Source organism: Chiroxiphia lanceolata, chromosome 9 (assembly GCF_009829145.1).
Source record: "Chiroxiphia lanceolata isolate bChiLan1 chromosome 9, bChiLan1.pri, whole genome shotgun sequence".
NCBI classification, from domain to species: Eukaryota; Metazoa; Chordata; class Aves; order Passeriformes; family Pipridae; genus Chiroxiphia; species Chiroxiphia lanceolata.
Window position 1 is genome coordinate 12,512,209 of NC_045645.1, and position 16,476 is coordinate 12,528,684.

A 16,476-nucleotide genomic window follows, 5' to 3' on the forward strand; every position below is an offset into this window, starting at 1 on the left:
GGTGCCAGATATCTCTGGGGCTGGCTTGGCGTTGGCAACACAGGGCTTTGAGCAGTCAGTGCTGATTAAGTTTGAAAGTGAGGCATTTGGCACAAAACTTGAATAATCTGGTTTGCAGGTTGTTTTTTTTTCCTTCTCATCTTTAACTAAGTCTTGTTTAGATTTGCAATTATCACTCAACCTTTTGGACCTGCTTCTGCTGGTTTTTTTCCCCTCTCTTTGAATGATTTACATGCAATTATGGGGTTTTTTTCCCCTCTCTTGGTGTGATTTACATGCAACTACCATTTTTATGCTTGTTCTTTGTATCACTCACTGTGTTTCTGAATGTGTAGAAATATGCAATAGGAAAGTAAGCTGGAAATGCCAACTGCCTTCCCAGGATTTAAAATACATGTTCCCAAAGCTTGTGGTAGGAATTGGTTGTACGATCAGTCTCATTTCCTGGGTACCATTTTCATTTAATCTTTTATTTCTGGTGGTATTTGCTGTCAATGATTTGTAAAGGGAGGATCAAGGTGGAAGGTCACTTATTGTTAAAGAAAGGATCATTCTCTGGTGTTTCCCTCCAGTGTGTTCATCCTTTCTCCATAGGCTACTCTGTTTATTTGGAGATTATTTTTCAAGGATTAGCTTTCTCTTTTTTTTTCCCCTGACCTCCTTCAACAAAAAATTGTCTGTCAGGGGTTTTTTGGGAACATGTGACTTAATGGATTCTTGTTGCAGATCTCCCCTCTCAGTCCCACCAGCTGACTCTACTCCAGTACATGGAGAAGAGATATAAACCCCTTGGTTCACGGTCTGGTTTTCCTTAAGGACCTTATTAGTTTAGGATGAAGATAAGCATAAGGAAATAGCCTTCAAATTGCTCTTAAACAGCTCCCTGGGTTTGAAATTCCTTCTTTAAACCCATCCTTCTCTTCTATATTCTGGACAGCAAAGAATGCCAGATTTCCACTTCTCTTTCTGCAGTAATGCCATGTATTTCTTCTGTCAGAGCTGAGTGAAGGAGTCATTCAGTGGGGAATTAAAGCACTGATCCCAATCCCTTTTGGACAAACCCTGTGCCTTCCTTAGCCTGGGTGTAACTATGGATATCCTTAAAGCCAGGTTCAGCCATCAGTGTTTGGGAAGAACAGCACTTTGAAACGTAGTTCCCCGAATCTGAAGTCATGAAAGCACAATCTGTAAGTGGATGAATGTTTTTGGGCTGCTGATGTGGTGGGAGCTCTAAGAGTGTGTGCACTGGAACTGGAAGTCTGGGTGAGTTGTCTGAGATTTCCTTCATTCCTGTCCTTCCACGTTCATCTTGTGAGGAATACAAATGTTTGTGTATAAAGGTCTTGAGGGGCTGAGTTAGTGCTGAAATAGCAGCACCTTGTGTCATTTTTCACATAATAGCTGGGATGGAGCAGAGCACCTTGGAAAGGGAACTTGAGCTCTGCTGCTCAGTGTTAACTGACAGCCCAGTGCAAACAAAGCTCTTCACTTTTCCCATTTGTCTGCTTTCTAAGCTGCCAGAGAGCTCTTACTAGATCTCCAAGCATGCAACAGGGAGAAATCCTGGGATTCTAGGGTTGCTGAGTACACACCCCCGGTGCCACAGTGTCCTTGCCCTGTGCCAAAGCAAATCTCACAGTTCTGGAATTCTTCTCCCCAGTGTTTGCATTGAGGAAAACCTTCAGCGTGGCTGAGCTGCTTCTGAGAGCTCAGAATCTCCACAGGGTCCTGCAGTTTGTCGAGGTGCCACCGGCAAACACCGTGGGCTTGGATTTCATTCTGTTTCATCCAACCCTCTGGAGCCATTCTGGCTCATGCCCTGGGGCAGTGTCTGCTGCTGGTTCTGCTGATTGGGTTCTGTGAAATTGGGTTGTGTCTCTTTGGTCAGGCAGAGGTTCTTCATGTCAGGAGGTTCTTCATGGGCAGGAAAGCTCCAAACCAAGAGTCAGCCGAAGACCCGGGGCCGTGAGCCCACAGCACCAGAGCAGGTCACTGCTCCAGTTCACAGAATCACAGAATCCCAGGATATGCTGAGCTGGAAGGTCCCACAAGGACCATCGAGTCCAACCCTCAGCCCTGCACAGGACCATCCCCAAGAGTCACACCAGGTGCCTCACAGGATCATCCAAACGCTCCTTGAGCTCTGGCAGCCTTGGTGCTGTGACCACTGCCCTGGGGAGCCTGTTCAGTGCCCAACCACCCTCTGGGGGAAGAACCTTTTTCTAAGATGCAACCTAAACCTGCCCTGACACAACTTCAGGCCATTCCCTGGGGTCCTGTCCCTGGTCCCCACAGAGCAGAGATCAGTGCCTGCCCCTCAATTCAGTAAGTCCTGGCTTTATTTTATGTCTGCAATCTGCCAAACTCCCAACTCTTTAGGCCCACAAACCTCAGGAAGGTGACCCTGGTGGCTGCAGAGCAGGGCTTTGCCCCTCTCCTGCATTGTGTAAATAAACATTCCATTTAATTAAAACCTGGAGCCTGATGAAATGGCTGCAGTGGGTTGTGTGCAGATGAAAGGAGCTGCAGGCTGTCAGCGTGTGATGGGTTAGAAGGGCTTTCAAACATTTCTGCCCCTTTCTTTGCTTTTACTTTGCTCTCTTTATTTTCATTGCTTGTAAGTTGTAGAGCAGTTGGGAGCTAATAGCTTTGTAAGGCACTTGTGCTCCACTTGTGCAGCTCTCAGGAGTGCTCAGCATTTCCTAATTCAGCAGCAGCTTCATGGGGGACTTCAATGAAGCACCAACAAAACCAAGTGCCTCTTGAAAAACCACACTACTTTCCCTGGGGTTTGCTCTGTTTAACTCGTAGTTCAGAGAATAAAGGAGTAGCATCATTGAGTGATGATTGAAAGAGTTAAAATTTCAGCACATTCCTCGATGTCTGTTTGATCCCGGTGTCACCAGACAGTCCTTTCAAGGGGACATGCAAATATTAATTTGTTGTTAAGAGTTAATTGCTAAGGAGAAATTCCTACTCAAATCAAATACATTCCTGGGGATATTGCTATTTTCTCTTACTGTTTGTGGGGTTTGCTCTGTGTTTAAGCACTCAGGGTAGGGAATCTCCTCCCTCCCTCCAGCCTAGCTCTTTCCCATCACCACTGACACTTGGTACTGCTGGGACTTTCTTCTCAACCCAGCACATGAGATACAAATTCCACTCCACTGTTTTCTGCCGCCTTCCAAGTGTTCTGCAGTATTTTTGTATTTATTTGTTTGAAATGTAAACCCACCTGTGCTGCTTTCCATACGTACATGCTGAGATCTCCCAGATTCCAGTGTTTATCCACTTAGAGGAGAGACCGGGTTCTGAGATCAAATGTTCAGATGTATTTGGTTTCTTTCTTGTAAGATCAAACTGGGAAGTGTAAATGTCCAGGTATCACAGGATACTTGCTGTATTGTGGATTTTTACCTGGTTTATCCCAGGTTTAGCTGGTCCTTGCCCAGAGAGGAGCTCTGTCACCTAACGTCACTTATTTCCAAATTAATCTCTTGGATTCACACACCCCACAGCAAGACAAACTAGTGCCCAATTCTATCCCTGTGCCCAGCTTTGAATGAGTATAAAACTACCCACAGATGCAGAAATATGTTTAATAATTAATTCCTGCCTGAAAGGGATAAAACAGAGGTTCTGCTCATCACTAACAATAAGTAACAATTCTATTTATTGCTTTGGATATGACAGTGCAGGTGACTAAAACTTCAGGCTAACCGTGTCTTTGAAGGGTTCAGGTAGAAGTAGATGAAGTTTGGTGCAATAACTCCTCGGTTTTAACTAATTTGAGTTTGAAGGAGCAGCAACAAAGATGTGATTAGTAAAAATATCTGTTTGTCTGTGTCAGCCATGCAATTGAAATGCAGTTTGTTAGTCAGAGCTTCTGGCCACAAGAAATGCTTCTCAGGGAACACTGAGAATTCCCCACAGGCGAGATGTTTGGGATGTGACCCTGGGTGAGCAGGATTTTGTTTCCCAACCCGACCTCTGTGCCTGTGTGCACGCGGTGTCTCTGTGAATATGTTTGTGTACATATCAAATGCATCCAGAGCTCTAAGGCAGTAATGCCAGGAAACCAAAATCATAGGGCACGATTTTCTCCGTGGTTTGGAGGGAACCACATCTTCTGGGAATTCCCACCTTCCACATTCCAAGCCCAGGCATTGCAAAAAGGACCCGATTTGCTGAGAAATGTGGTGAAAAAAGGCACTTTTGCACAATTGGTACTTACGGTGTGTCTCAGTTTGCTCTGAGAGGATGTTCCTTTGTACCATCTCATGGCCCTGATGTGGCAGGAGGAATTTGATCAGGATTATAACCAGGATATACAATATACCTCTCTGTGGAATCCAGTCCTGCTTTATTCACATCTTTTTGTGTGCCTCCTATTGCAGGTCATTTGTCATAAATTGAGAGTACTTTTGATAGATTGCAGACTCCTCATCCCTAGAAGTGTCCAAGGTCAGTTTGGATGGGGCTTGGAGCAACCTGGTCTAGTGGAAGGTGTCCATCCCTGCCCATGGCAGGGAGTGGAACTGGAACTGGATGGGCTTTAAGTCCCTCCCAGCCCAAACCAGTCTGGGATTTTCTGATTATCAGTTTGGATTCCTGTGAGAATAGTGAGATTTGCCCCATTCACAAGCTTAGGACTGACCTGAATTTCCCAGTCCCTCCAGGCTGAGTTGTTCCTGTTCCAGAGGAGTATTGGCACTGAGAGATCTCTTGCTGGGAGAGAGAAACTCAATCCTTTTGCTCTTGGACTTGCCAGGAGATTTCCTGTGTCTGCTGGTTGTGCTCTCTGTGTTTGGCTGCTGGGAGCTGGGCTGAGCTCAAGAAATCAAATGTCATTATCAAATCAGGTAACCCACAAAAAAATAATAAAATCATGGGTTGGGTAGGAAGGGACCTTAAAACTCATCCAGTCCCACTCCCTGCCACAGGCAGGGACACCTTCCACTAGCCCAGGTTGCTCCAAGCCCCATCTAACCTGGCCTTGGACACTTCCAGGGATGGGGCAGCCACAGCTTCTCTGGGCAACTTGTGCCAGGGCCTCACCACCCTCACAGGGGGGAATTTCTTCCTAATCTCTAATCTAAACCTACTTACTTCTGTTACACCCTTTCTGAGTCTTTAATAGCTGAATTTTTCAAAGATTATTATAATGCTCTAATCTGCCATCCCTGGCCTTACATAAACACAGGGATAACAGCAGCACACAACCCCCCTGTCAGAGTCAATCAGTTTGGGAATTTGGGTAAGAAAATACACAACTTGGCAGTACTGTGTTTCAGGAGGATTAAAGACATGACCAAACCTGAAATAACATCCAAAATCATTAATTGTTGCTGGATTTTCTGAGTATCTCATTAAAATATGGATTAGGTTCAAATATTCCTCAAACATCCATGTTTTAAATAGTGGAAAGTTTTTAGTCTTTTAATGCCACAGGGTAAGTTGGTTACTTTGGTATTTTAATTTAAACTAAGCAGATGTTAGGTTGTGATATGTGACCAGAATCATGAAAATGATAAGGAAATTGCCAGAATAAAAAAAAACACTATTTCCAACATTTTTCTCCTGTCTCTGATGGAGTATTTAGGTTTTGTGTACCAGTGTTCTGTATCTCTTAGGCAGGAACCCTCCTCCCAAAACTGCAGCCACCCCTCAAGAGATAAGAACTGCAGTTGAACATGGTCTGTCTCCATCTTTCATTCACCATCTCCTTTGGTATCATGAAGATTTTTGGGTTTTTTGGTAAAACGAAATCTTGGACACCATGGTCAGTGGGGCAGAACAGAGGGTGTAGCTCCTGGCAGCGTGAGGAAGGGACCTGGGAATGAACTTGAGGAAATTTGAAAAGCTAAACAGCACAAAAATTTGGCTTGACCACAAGGAGTGGTTTGGGAACTCATTACAGATGAGTGGAGAAAAATTGGAGGAGCAGCCTGTGTGAAACGAAGGAGAATTCTCCAGGACATTCCCCCATCCCAATTTCCCGGTGTCATGTTTGCTTAGAAGCTTTCAAGGGGAAACTGTGTTTTCCTTGACTTGTAAATAGTCTGTACAAAATATTTCAAGTGTGTCTGGATGCTCTCAGAGCTGCCTGGTGGTAATGAACCCCCAGGCAAATTTTTCCCTGTAATGAGTATGGGAGCATTTGAACTCAGCAGAATCCCTGTGCTTGGGCTTTCTTTGGCACAGAGTCGCTCTTATCACCTGCTGAGCCTGATATTGCTGCAGTCCTTTGGCCTGGAGAACAAGGAATTAGGAGCAGCCACGCAAAGCCTTGGCACAGCTGGGATTTGCAGCTACTGGGGGAACAGTGGGGCCACTGGAACTTCATGTGGATGTGCCGTGCTCAGCGTGTTTATTTGGATTGCCTTCCCTTTCAGGGGGAACCTGGATCCATTTCCAGGCTGAAAATAGTTCCTTAGAGCAGGCAGTTGCCACGGCTTTGAAACATAATCCCCGTGGTTCTGCAGTAGAGTTACACCAAATGCTGAGCCTCTTGTTTGTTGAGCTAATAAAAAAATCATCAGTGGTTTATCCTTCCATGAGGCTGCAAAAGCAGTTAAAGCCCGACAAGGCAAGCCTGCCCTGCTCCTGTCGATGTTCTATTGTACAGGCTGTTAACTTTTACAGACTGTGGGCTTTGCTTTGTGGCAAAGCCATTCCGGGGTCACGGAGACCACAGACATTTGTGCTGCTGGGGGCAATTAAGGTGAAGGCTCCTGAAGGCTTAATTATGTTATTTAGAAGTGGCTCTTTAGCACCGGCCTTTCTTCAGCCCTGACTGTGCTTTGGGAAGTGCCTAAGGATTGCTGCATAATTTAAGGATTCAGAAGGTTGATTTCATCAAACCTTTGGATTTGGGGGCTCTTATTAAGCTGCCAGCATGAAGCTCGTGATGCTGAGGGCTGCAGGGTGGTTGGCAGTCCCCGGAACATCCTTTGAAATCATGAGGAATCTATTGCAAAACTCTGTTTAAGTCACTGGGGAAGCAATTTTAAGATACTCCCAAGTATAGCAGTGAAAAGTTAATTTCGGATTTAGTTTTTCTTAATGTTAGAGAGTATCCGAATCCTGGAGATCTTGATAAACCTTGGATTCCAGAAACTTTCTTCTAGTAAATAAGTTGTAACTAAATCAGTACATTAACTCGTTCCAGCAATGAAGGGATTAAAATAAACCTCTGAAACACTGATGTAAACCTTTTGTGCAGCCTAATTACCTGTATAATTGCTTTTGTTGGCTGCCATGTGGACAGCCCTGCTGCGGAGTGCCACGAGGGCAGGACAGGGACAGCCTGTGTCCTGTCACCGCTGTGTCTGAAACCCAACCCCGAGCCATGAAAGGGGACTTCAGTCTTCACCTCCAGAGACCTCTCCTGGGGCTGCTAATAAACCCAAATTAGCTGGAGGGTCGTGGTTTGGGTTTGGTCCCTGGAGGATGCTGTGCCTGCGTGTGCCGGAGATGGAGGGATCCGGGTCAGGATCCTGCCCCCGGCGCTTCCCTCGGTGCTCCCGCTGAGACCTGGGCTAAGCCCAGCTCTCCACACGCACACGGGGCAGCTCTTACAAGTGTCAGCTGGTTGACTTGAAGTAAAATTGAAGAAAACAGCCTTTTAGCAGAAGAAATTAAGTTTTAAATCCACCTTCTAAAAGGCACGGGCTCTAAGCCTGTCTGAGATCAGGCTTGTGTGGGTTTAGACCAGGGTGTAAGTTCCTCTCAAACAATCAATGTAGCTCAGTCCGGACTTGGCCAAAGCATCCAGCTCTGGCATCAGTTAAATATTTACATTCCCCCCTTTTAATATAAATTGTGCCCTATTAGCATACGTCTCACAGTGTGTCCTTGTGTTTCAGCCTCTTTCTGCATTTGGCAGTTTGTACATTAATCAACATCATGTAAAATCCAAGGCATGAGGCTGGAGCCGTCAAAGGGGCAACATTTACTGTTCCATCATGGGCAGCCAATAAGTCATGTTGCAATGTCTGCCTTGTAGCAGGAGGATATGGCATAAAAAGGAGCGTGTTTACACTGGGGAGACTTCTGTGTATTTAAGGAGTAATTGTTTCAGGCCCTTCCATTAATTCATGAGCTGACATGGGGACGTTTTTCGTCACTGCAACAAAAATAATTATCCAGCTCGAAAAGTAGTAATGGATTTGCACATGGCAGAGTTCTGCTGTAATTTTCTGCCCAAGTTATAAGGGTTTAATTGTAGATTGCTGGGAGCCTTGTCCCTCTCAGTCATTCCTGGCCCTGAGGTGCAGGAGTTACGGTGTGCCGCGATTTATGGGGGATGTAAATGATTTCTTGTTTGCCCTCTCTGTGCTTGGCTGGGTTCGCCTTCTTTAAAGCTTTTGTGGGTGGATTTAGTGCAGTGGCACTGATGGAAGCCAGGAACAAGCCAGCAGGTGCAATGCAAAGCCCTGTCCAGGCACTTCATCCTTCGTCTGCAAACACGTCTGTCCCCACTGTGCGCTCGTGGGCACTGCTCAGTCGGCTGCTTGGGGAGATAAAGAAATGAGAACCTGTGCCAGCAGGGAGGCAGAGCCCAGAAATCCTTCAGCATGGCATCGGTGCCTTCAGGAAAGCAAGCTTCCATAGTCACTGTGGGCTGTGGATCACTTGGAGTCACAAGGTCTTTGCAAGAGAGACTCTACCCTTTGCTGGAGGGATCTCGACACTCTTCAGACTCAGGGCCTTTTATGGGGGTTCTTAGGGAAACCTCCATCTCAGACAACCCAGATTGCCCCCCGAAAGTGCCTAACAGGGAGTGCTGCCTCCTTCCATTCCTCCTTGGACCCTTCCTCACCGTTCCTGGCACTGAAGTGTCCTCACTTAACAGTGCCCCAGGACGTCCTTGTCCTTCTTCATACCCTCTTGATACGACGATGGGTTTTTGTGACTCCTGTTTCTTGGCACATCCACTTGCTCCAGACTAGTCCCATCCAGGAATTTCTTGCTGTCACTGTTAGTTTTTTGTTTCCTTCTGTTGCAATTTCCTTTGGGTGCTTCCCACTTCCAGTTTCTCTCCTGACTTTCCCAGTCTGAGATGCCCAGAAGAGAACAGCTTAGAGCATAGAAACAAATCCAGTATTGTTTCAGGTAGGTTTGGAGAGATGGGAAATTTGCATTTATGATGCAAATTCCCAACGTTTGTAGGTTTGCATGACAAGCAGCTGTGCTGTGTTTCCTTCCAGGGTCATAACTACAAAAAGCCAATCAGACTCTGATTTCCGTGTCCAACAAAACCTGAATAATGGGCAAGAAAACAATGTGTTCCTCCAGTGTCTTCCTTTCACATCCCTCGTGTTTCAGATTAAGCAGAGTACAAATAATTCTTCCTAGAAGAGCATCGGGGTTCTGTGAGTTTGTGCAGTGCGGGATCGTGCTGGGTCCACCTGAGCAGTGGTTTTCTGCTCCCGAGCTCCCCGTCTGCTTGAAGTGCCTTGAAGTGCCATTGTAGCCACATTTCTCCAGTTCAGAAGCACAAAGACCCGACTGTGAGCTCTGAACTGCTGGCATTCATCCAACTGGCCATTTCTTTTCTTCCTTCCCTGTCATTAAAGCCGTGGGTTGCTCCAGGGTGCAGTGTTTTGCTCTTCTTAAGTGGAACTGTTAACGACCCAATTTAGAGCCACGTAAAGTGCACCCAGATTCCACAGTGACTTCTAAATCCGTATAACAGTAATGATAATCTGTAATTAATAGCTGCAATCAAAAGGAATTGTAGTTCAGTAATTAGAAATTTAGGATTAAAGTATTAGCATATAAAAAAGGCCTCTTAAAAAGCTCCTCTTCCAAGAGATGGCTCTGATCCCACGGGAGAAAACAACTTTTAACTGATATAACCTGAGCCAAAGACCAAGTTACTAAAAATACTGACTTGTATAGTCACTAGGCTGCTGCCAAAACATCTGAAGGTATTTTTAGAGTTTGCAGACACTCACAGGTAGCAATCACTTAATTTTCTGATGATATTAATATTCCAGAACAAGTCTGAAGAACAATGTGTTTGAGAATTAGCTTTAGTCTCCCCAGTAGCCTTTTGGGGTGGGGATTACTGGTATCCTGCACAGGAAACCCCAGTGAGTGCCCACCTCTGAGCCAGAAGCTGGTGTATCTTCATGGAATAGAGCAGATCTGCAGGATAAGGTACGGCAGAGGTGTCAGGTGCATGAAGCACTCTTGGCTTTCTGCCCTGAAATCAGGAATTCTTTCTGATGATGCATCATAAATGGGCTAATCCTTCCATTCATCTCCAGCCCTCGGGAGCTTGAGGCTTTTAGAAACACTCCCAGGCAGAGGTGGGTGCTGATGAAAGTGCCTATAGTGGTGATGAGGTGCTCTGATAGATGGAACAGGCTGGGATATAAATTAAGTTCCTAACAATTTCCAGTCCTGCACTAAATTAAATCATCCTGCTGCACATCCTGCTGCACATCTCCCTTTTGAAGCTGGAAATTAATGTCTTGTAAATTTGAAATCCACGGAGTTGTTCACTGGTGTGACAAACTCCCGAGTCCAATGCTGATTATTAACCTCTCTGGGCTATCACTAATGACACACTGCAGGTAAATAACAGGTAGATGTGTTGGAGGGTTTTAAATTCTAAGAACGTGAAGAAAATGAACCGTTTGAAGGTTATTGGGATCCCACAACATCATCTCTGCATGGAGCAGCCTGGAGAGCTCCAGAGGGTCCTTTGCCAGCAGAAAGTGTGTTTTGGACACCACAGTGACAGTTTTGAACTCTGAGGGAATGATGTACATCCTGTGAGGAGCTGGGGGGCCTCAGCTTGGAGAAAAGGAGGCTCAGGGGGGACCTTGTCTCTCTCCGCAACTCCCTGACAGGAGGGTGGAGCCGGAGGGAGTCCGGCTCTGCTCCCGGGGAACAGGGGACAGGACAAGGGGAAATGGCCTCAAGCTGTGCCAGGGGAGGTTCAGGTTGGACACCAGGAGGAATTTCCTCGTGGAAGGGGTGTTCAAGCATTGGAAGGGGCTGCCCAGGGAGGTGTTGGAATCTCCATCCCTGGAGGTGTCCAAGGAACGACTGAATGTGGCACTCTGGGCCAGTGCTCTGGGCTGGGTGACATGGTGGGGATAAGGCACAGGTTGGACTCAATGGGCTGGGAGTCTCTTCCAGCCTCAGTGATTCTGGGATTCTGTGATCTGATAAACCCTTATCTCCTGGGTCTGCCAAGGCAAAGCTTTGCCTTTGCTTTTTCAGCCATGGAGTAACCAGGTGGAGCACAGCACTCTGGTGTTAAGCTTTTGAAGGAGAAATGCCATCATGCAACATCTCATCTTGCTTACCAGGGAGATTGTTATAAAGGCTGTTCTGGGGTAGATTTATTGCCCCAGAATATTGAATTTCGAAATATTTGGAACATCAGGTTCACCTGAGCATGGAAGGGGAAATATATTTTTCAGAAATATATTTTTAACATGGACTATCTGCTGCAGTATACATATATAAATATATATATATTCTCCTTGAAAGACACCTGCCTTACTCAAAGAGCAGAAATGCTCTCAATTTTTCCCATCTTCCTGCAGTTTTGCCATATTCAACTGATTGAAGTATTCCCAATTCCCACCTCCTTTTGAAGCACATTCTCATGCAGACATGTCTCCTGCCACGCAGAGATACTGATGTCATGACAATCCTTTCACACATTAAAGGTATAAGCAGAATTTGAGATAAATTATAGAAATTTCAGGCTGGTGCCAGCTTTGAGACAGACAAGAAAATTAGTAAAATGAGGTAAAATCCATTACAGTCTGCAGAAAGTATGTCTAGATCTCCTTCAGCAGCTCCGGGGTGGGCTGTGGAGAGGCTGTAACTGGTGATTGCAACATGGAATATCTTGGGAGATCAGATGAAAACCTGTGGGGAACTTACAAAGGAACAGTTAAACAGAGACTGCAAAAGGCAGAAAAGGAAGATGAGGCAGATAGGGTGAGAAGAAAAACAGCCTGGAGGCAGATCTGTGGGAAGATCCTGGAAGAGATCAGTCAGGTAGGAACCAGACAGGGAGAGAGATGAAGTCGGTCTGGAATGTGCAGAAAAGCAAAAAATACTGTGCACTCGGGATAATTAGCTTTTCTCTGAGTTGTATAAGTTTATCTACAATTCCTCTTTTCTTAATGTTCCACCCAAGTAGGATCTCTGTTTCCTAGAGATTTTTCTTCACCTCTTTGAGGGGTGTTGATGTTTCCAGTAGATATGCTCCTATAAAATGTTTGGCCAAAATAGTTGTGCCTGTATCCCCTGTTGAGCTGTCCTGCCCTGACCCTTCTGCCAGTGTGGGATAACTCCCCTTTGTGTCTCTAGTGATGTCTTGCCCAATCTTGTTCTCAACGTCTCGGGAAATTGGGGGTTTATCACTTCCTTAGGCAAATTCCTTCATGGAATAACAAAACTCACTTAGGGTAGGCTTTCTGCTCAGACTCAGAAAGAGATTTGCAAATGGAAAACTGTTTTTCTGTAGTTTAAACATTCATTTTGGATAGTTTATCTTATTACTCAGACTTTGAACTCCTTTTTTGCTGTTTTGGTTATCCTGTAGTGAGATCTGAATTACATGTGTTGCAATCACATTCATTTTTGTATCAGGAAAAATTAATTACTCCTGATTATATGTATATAATTATAGAATTAGGGTATATAATTAAGGTATAGAATGACCCACTGGTGGGATATAAAGTAAGACAGAGGGGGCCCATTAATAAAACACTATGAATTTTTTATTTGCATGGTTTAAGTGGACTTTTCTTTGACCTTAAAAAGATGAGTTCCTGCAAGCCTGAGGATTTTAATCTCTGCTTCCTTTGCTCTCTGCTTTGTTTCTGTACAACAGATTTTTTCCGCATTAAACTCTTCATTCATTTCTGGGCTTCGTGTCATCTCAGTTACCTTCCTTCTTCCCATTTTTGGGCTAAGACTGCCTTTAGTTCATGTTAAAATACATTGCACAGAGAGGCAGCTTTTTGTAAACTGTATTGCAGTTTATTTAGTCACAAAGGCTTTACAAGGACTGACGTGTGAAATTCACTCCACACTTATGCAATCTGGTCATAAAATCAGCTATTAGCCAACTTCTCTGTGGGGAGTGTGTTTGAATACACTTGACTTGGCTTTTCACAGGGTTCTAATTGTCTGTTGTGACTTCTCATTAACTTAAAACCAATGTTTCTTAACAGTCAGAGAGATTTGAACAGATAATTATCTTTCCAAGTGTTAAGGATAAGAGTCATCATTCATCTGCAATGATTCCATATATAAATAAAATCTTAACGGGATAATGGCTCTCTCTGCTGCTCACATTTCTCAGGTTGACTCTTTTCCCAAACAAGTTCAAGTTCAAGCAGGGCATGAGGGAATTTTTAAGGATTAAGGCTTAACTTTTAAACTCTTCATTCAAAATTCAGTTGCAATATTAATGGGACAAGAGGAAATGGCCTGTGCCAGGGGAGGTTCAGGTTGGATATCAGGAGGAATTTCTGGACGTGGCAGTCAGTGCTCTGGGCTGGGTGACACTGTGGGGATCGGACACAGGCTGGACTCGATGATCCTGGAGGTCTTTTCCAACCTGGATGATTCTGGGATTCTGTGATTCTGATATTAAGGAGATTTTTTCCCCTATTTTTTACTGGTGACAGCAAATGGACAAGCCTGTTGCAGTGCCCCCAATACAAGTTGCTGTGTGTAAATGCCATTTATGGGATTCACAGACTAAAGGGAGCAGTTGGTGGGGGTTTAAAGGTCAGGGGTGTGAGTGAAGTGGGCAGATGGGCCACTGGAGTGATGGATGCTGAGCTCTGCTCCCTCCTCTCCACACCCTGGGTGGAATAGCTGCAGGTGCCTTGCATTCCGTGTGACCTTCCTAGTGCTCCAGCTCTTGGACCCTCCCAAAAGGGAGAAAAGTCCTACTCATTCCTGGCTTTTTAGACCCATTTTCTTCCTGGAGACATTTACTGAGTGAGGGGGATCACGGATGAGTTTGCTGAGATGAGGCTCTGATCCTTCCCCCATCCATGACTCATCCCTTTCCGTGGCTGGCTGGGAGTCACCTTCCCACAGAGCGCTTCCTACCTGACCTGGAGTTACAACAGAGCTTTTCCAAGGAGAGGAGTCACTGCTGTCACTTCCATGCACAGCAGTCCTGAGTCAGCACAGGTAGAGATTAAATCTGGGCATGTCTTGTGGACCTCTTTTCTGGGAGGCTTTTGTGTTCTGCTTTGATTGGGTGATATGTTCCTACACGGTGTAGCTGCTCTGAATGTTCCCTTCAGTCAAATAAAACATTTACTAAGGGCACAGTAATGCTTTACTCTTCAGTCTGAGCTTTAATTGAGGGATATCAGAAAATTCCCAGTTGGCAGCCTGGAGAATTACCTCACAAACAGTGAAGTTTGGTTTTCTAATATGGTTTCCTTTGTAGATGAGATGATGGACATCTGCTATGTGAGATTCACTGTGATGTTTTCAAAGCCTGTTTAAGAAAACATCAATTTGAACACTCTGGAGTTTTAAATATCAAAATACCTCTGTGGTCATAGCATTGTTAGTACTTTTGTTTTGGTGAATGTGTTGCCTGTTTGCAGAATATGGTTCTTTTGTGGGCACTTAACACTAAAATATTACCAGGTGAACAAAAGTACCTATGGAAAATATATTGTCCAGTGCCAAATGTGACTGTGTGAGTGGTGGGAATGATGTAACCCATTATTTGTGGGTTTGAGCAGTGCTCTGTGACATAAGGGATGAACCAGTTTGGTTTCAGCAGGGGCAACAGCACCTCAGATCATTGTCTCTGAGGGGTTTTCTCACAGGCCTACAGGAGCTGCCCGAGTTTTGGGTGGGAGAGATGGAAAAATCAGGACGTGGGGAGGCAGGAAATTGAGCATCCAAACCTTGGGTACCAGCCTGACACCAACCGTGTCCTGGTCAGTGTTTGGTTCTTTGTCACCTCCCCCCCATCTCAGCTTTATCCTCAGAGCAAACCCATCGACCTCGGTGTCCTGGTCACCGTGAGGGTGACACTGGCACTGGATCCGCGCTGTTTTCCGTAAACCCTGCAGGTTTAGCCAAGCCTTCAGGTTAGATAAGAAGCTCAGCTGTTAGTTGAAAGTCAAGAGCGATGATTAGCTCAGTTGGTCAGAGCATGGTGCCATAACACCAAGGCTGTGGGTTTGATCCTTGTATGGCCGTTCAGTTGAAAGTTGGATTCAGTGGGTCCCTTTCAACACAGAATGTTCTGTGACTCTGACTGCAAGGTGCTGAGCAGTCAAAGGCTGGACTCCATGATCTTAGAGTCTTTTTCCAACCTAAAGGATTCTGTAACGAGAAGGGATGAACCCAGTGGGCCAAAATCTCAGCTTGTGTGAAGGGGTGTCCCTGGCTGTTCCACTTGACCTGGGCCCAGGATCTGTCCCCAGCAGTGGTTCCTGCCCTGTGTATCTGCACAGGCTGGGCTGTGTTTGGAGGTGAGTTATAGTGCCTTCCAATTGGTGTTTACATTGGAAATGCTTGCCAGAGTGTTAAATAAGCAGTGCTACCAGGTGGGCTTGTAAGCAGGGCCATATTTGTGAGAAGTGTGGTGGCTGTGTCTGAACCGAGCGACTCCTGCATTTGTAACTTGGTGTTCACAATGTTCTCGGGATTTTTTTCATGAGATAGAAAGTTGCTAGTGGGTCAAATAAAGGCAGAACATCTTTGCATATCCTTGCACTGCCACTTTTTGCAAGTGAAATCTGGGAATAAGGTAAAGGGATGGTGTCAAAGTAAAACGAATACACTTCAAAACATTCCTGGTCTCACCTGACACTCAGCCCCTGACTTTCTGTGCACCTCTGGGACAAGTGAGATCACCCAGCACTGGGGACCCAGCCAGGGTGCAGGATTGGGCTGCAGGATAGTAATTTGTAGTGCATCTTTTCACACTGAGCACTGCTTGGTTTTATTTTCAAATTCCCTCTCCTCTCCCATGTTCAGGGCCGTATCCAGCATCGCTCTCCTCATTTTTGAGGTCAGGTTTCCTGGGGCTGGGTGGACACAGGGAATTAGGAGGTGCACTGCTTTTCCATGCCATGGAATATGTGTGCACACCCCTTCTTCCCACTCTTCCCACCATCACTCACTAAAGCTCTTAGATACAGTCATTAATCCCTGGAGCCTGGTGGGATGTGGCAGCTGCCAGGGATGGCCACAGTTCGCAGAGTCTCGCATGGGTGTTAGATGAAATCATCCATGTTTGGATACAGGGAGGTGTTTTACCATGACCTAGAGCTGAGCTGTACATGTGCTGGCCGTTCCCTTAACACCATCCTCCCTGCAGCTTGCTGATTGCATGTTAAAATTAGGTAAAAATACAAGTAAAGACTGAAGTCCCCATGCAGCTTTTGCTTGAGACGTAAAGAATTATCACAGCAATGAGCAAATGCTGCTGGTGTTCAGATG

At 45.4% G+C, this 16,476-nt stretch overlaps 1 protein-coding gene across 5 annotated transcripts in view; it reads left to right on the top strand.

The window, feature by feature from the left end:
- The window catches only part of ROR1 (receptor tyrosine kinase like orphan receptor 1), a 146,855-nt gene that overhangs the window by 80,241 nt on the left and 50,138 nt on the right, over nucleotides 1–16,476 (top strand). For 2 of the 5 annotated variants that reach the window (XM_032696574.1, XM_032696578.1), the window contains exon 1: nucleotides 1,176–1,263. The exons of the other annotated variants lie outside the window; for them this stretch is intronic. The gene's annotated coding sequence lies outside the window, so the exon portion shown is untranslated. Of the gene's footprint in view, nucleotides 1–1,175; nucleotides 1,264–16,476 lie in introns of those variants that run through there. 5 annotated transcript variants of the gene reach the window in all.